The following is a 4,196-nucleotide window of genomic DNA, read 5'->3' as shown; positions in this document are numbered from 1 at the left end:
TAATTGTTTTTGCTTTTAGTTTTAGGAAAATTATAAACTTTCTGTTAGTGCCATTAGTTTTCAAATTTGAAAACACTTTTTTTTGTTTTTTTGTTTTCTTTCTTGCTTTATTTATTTTATTTTGTTTCTACTTACAACAAAATACTTATTGTTGCTATTTTCTTTTGTTTTCTGCATTATTTATTTTACTTTGTTTTTTGCTTTATTTTTTAATTGTTTTTGCTTTTAGTTTTAGGAAAATTATAAACTTTCTGTTAGTGCCATTAGTTTTCAAATTTGAAAACACTTTTTTTGTTTTTTTGTTTTCTTTCTTGCTTTATTTATTTTATTTTGTTTCTACTTACAACAAAATACTTATTGTTGCTACTTTTAATTATTACGAGGGCCGAACCATAAGACATTAAAGCATTTCAAATGAACTCTAAAAAAGTTGAAAGTTGGCATGGTATCATAAATTGACCCACATAGCATGTGCATGTACAAAACGGACAATGGTATCATACTCGTCAGTTACAAAGTTGGCATGGTATCATCATAATAGTTGCGGGAGAATGTCTTCACTTTTTCTTCGCTTGTGTCATTTGCTTATTGCGCCATAACCATGGATAATCTTCATCGTTTATCAGGATGCTGGGGTCAGCCTTGACTTTGAAGGGAGGAATTTCATGAAACTTTTCATAATCTTCAGACATGTCTGTCTTGTCCTCCACTCCCACGATGTCCCTTTTTCCTGAAAGAACCATGTGGCGCTTTGGCTCATCGTATGATGTATTCGCTTCCTTATCTTTTCTCTTTCTCGGTCTGGTAGACATGTCCTTCACATAGATAACATGTGCCACATCATTGGCTAGGATGAACGGTTCGTCAGTGTACCCAAGATTTTTCATATCCACTATTGTCATTCCATACTGTGGGTCTACCTGTACCCCGCCTCCTGACAGATTGACCCATTTGCACTTAAACAAAGGGACCTTAAAATCTACTCCGTAGTCAAGTTCCCATATGTCCACTATGTAACCATAATATGTGTCCTTTCCCCTCTCGGTTGTTGCATCAAAGAGGACACCGCTGTTTTGGTTGGTGCTCTTTTGATCTTGGTCAATCGTGTAAAATGTATTCCCATTTATCTCGTATCCTTTCCAAATCAATACAGTCAAAGATGGTCCCCTGGACAACAAGTACAGCTCATCACAAACAGTGTTGTCACCTCTAATACGTGCTTCCAACGAACTGCTGAAAGTGCTGATGTGTTCACATGTAATCCAGTCGTCGCACTGCTCCGGGTGTTTGGAGCGCAGACTGTTCTTATGTTCATCGACATACGAGGTCACCAAGGTAGAGTTCTGTATTACTGTGTAGTGTGCTTGAGACCAAGAATATCCGTCCCTGCATATTATTGAGTCCCTTCCAAGCGTGCCTTTTCCAGTCAGTCTCCCCTCATACCACGATTTAGGGAGACCTGTCTTCTTAAGGCCAGGAATGAAGTCAACACAAAACCCGATGACATCCTCTATTTGATGGCCCATGGAGATGCTTCCTTCTGGCCTAGCGCGGTTACAGACATATTTCTTTAGGACTCCCATGAACCTCTCAAAGGGGTACATATTGTGTAGAAATACGGGGCCCAGAATGACAATCTCGTCAACTAGATGAACTAGGACGTGCGTCATGATATTGAAGAAGGATGGTGGGAACACCAGCTCGAAACTGACAAGACATTGCACCACATCACTCCTTAGCCTTGGTATGATTTCTGGATCGATCACCTTCTGAGAGATTGCATTGAGGAATGCACATAGCTTCACAATGGCTAATCGAACATTTTCCGGTAGAAGCCCCCTCAATGCAACCGGAAGCAGTTGCGTCATATTCACGTGGCAGTCATGAGACTTTAGGTTCTGAAACTTTTTCTCTGCCATATTCATTATTCCTTTTATATTAGATGAGAAGCCAGTCGGGGCCTTCACGTAGCAGGCATTCAAAGAAGATTTCCTTCTCTTCTTTGGTAAGAGCATAGCTGGCAGGACCTTCATACTGCTTTGGAGGCATGCCATCTTTTTCGTGCAAACGTTGTAGGTCCTCCCGTGCCTCAGCTGTATCTTTTGTCTTCCCATACACTCCCAAGAAGCCTAGCAGATTCACGCAAAGGTTCTTCGTCACCTGCATCACGTCGATCGAAGAGCGGACCTCTAGGTCTTTCCAGTAGGGTAGGTCCCAAAATATAGATTTCTTCTTCCACATGGGTGCGTGTCCCCCAGCGTCACTCGGAACAGCTAGTGCACCAGGACCCTTTCCAAAGATTACGTGTAAATCATTGACCATAGCAAGTACGTGATCACCGGTACGCATGGCGGGCTTCTTCCGGTGATCTGCCTCGCCTTTGAAATGCTTGCCTTTCTTTCGACATTGATGGTTGGTCGGAAGAAATCGACGATGGCCCAGGTACACATTCTTCCTGCAGCTTGCCAGGTATATACTATCGGTGTCAAGTAAACAGTGTGTGCATGCGTGGTAACCCTTGTTTGTCTGTCCTGAAAGGTTACTGAGAGCGGGCCAATCGTTGATGGTCACGAGCAGCAACGCCTTTAGGTTAAATTCCTCCTGTTTGTGCTCATCCCACGTACGTACACCATTTCCATTCCACAGCTGTAAAAGTTCTTCAACTAATGGCCTTAGGTACACATCAATGTCGTTGCCGGGTTGCTTAGGGCCTTGGATGAGAACTGGCATCATAATGAACTTCCGCTTCATGCACATCCAAGGAGGAAGGTTATACATACATAGAGTCACGGGCCAGGTGCTGTGATTGCTGCTCTGCTCCCCGAAAGGATTAATGCCATCCGCGCTTAAAGCAAACCATACGTTCCTTGGCTCACTTGCAAACTCATCCCAGTACTTTCTCTCAATTTTTCTCCACTGCGACCCGTCAGCGGGTGCTCTCAACTTCCCGTCTTTCTTATGGTCCTCACTGTGCCATCGCATCAACTTGGCATGCTTTCTGTTTCTGAACATACGTTTCAACCGTGGTATTATAGGAGCATACCACATCACCTTTGCAGGAACCCTCTTCCTGGGGGGCTCGCCATCAACATCACCAGGGTCATCTTGTCTGATCTTATACCGTAATGCACCGCATACCGGGCATGCGTTCAGATCCTTGTACGCACCGCGGAAGAGGATGCAGTCATTAGGGCATGCATGTATCTTCTGCACCTCCAATCCTAGAGGGCATACGACCTTCTTTGCTGCATATGTACTGTCGGGCAATTCGTTATCCTTTGGAAGCTTCTTCTTCAATATTTTCAGTAGCTTCTCAAATCCTTTGTCAGGAACAGCATTCTCTACCTTCCACTGCAGCAATTCCAGTACGGTACCGAGCTTTGTGTTGCCATCTTCGCAATTGGGGTACAACCCTTTTTTGTGGTCCTCTAACATGCGATCAAACTTCAGCTTCTCCTTTTGACTTTCGCATTGCATCCTTGCATCGACAATGACCTGGCGGAGATCATCATCATCGGGCACATCGTCTAGTTCCTCTTGATCTTCAGCAGCTTCGCCCGTTGCAGCATCATCGTGCACATCGTCTGGTTCCTCTTGATCTTCAGTAGCATCACCGTATTCAGGGGGCACATAGTTGTCATCGTACTCTTCTTCTTCGCCGTCTTCCATCATAACCCCTATTTCTCCGTGCCTCGTCCAAACATTATAGTGTGGCATGAAACCCTTGTAAAGCACGTGGGTGTGGAGGATTTTCCGGTCAGAGTAAGACTTTGTATTCCCACATATAGGGCATGGACAACACATAAAACCATTCTGCTTGTTTGCCTCAGCCACTTCGAGAAAATCATGCACGCCCTTAATGTACTCGGAGGTGTGTCTTGAACCATACATCCATTGCCGGTTCATCTGCGTGCATTATATATAATTAAGTGTGTCAAAAATCATTATAGAACATCATGAATAGATAATTAAGTGACCAAATTAATAGAAGTTCATCATCACATTAAAACCAAAGTACATACATAGTTCTCATCTAACAACATAAAGCTCTGCAGAGCATCTAAATTAATTAAACCATACACTGAAACTATGTAAAACATTTCAATGCGAAAACAAATGCGATCATAATCGCAACCAATGTAACAACTGATCCAATGGCATAATGATACCAAGCCTCGGTATGAATGGCATATTTT

Source organism: Triticum dicoccoides, chromosome 6B (assembly GCF_002162155.2).
Source record: "Triticum dicoccoides isolate Atlit2015 ecotype Zavitan chromosome 6B, WEW_v2.0, whole genome shotgun sequence".
Taxonomy (NCBI): domain Eukaryota; kingdom Viridiplantae; phylum Streptophyta; class Magnoliopsida; order Poales; family Poaceae; genus Triticum; species Triticum dicoccoides.
Note: the sequence above shows the minus strand (reverse complement) of the source record.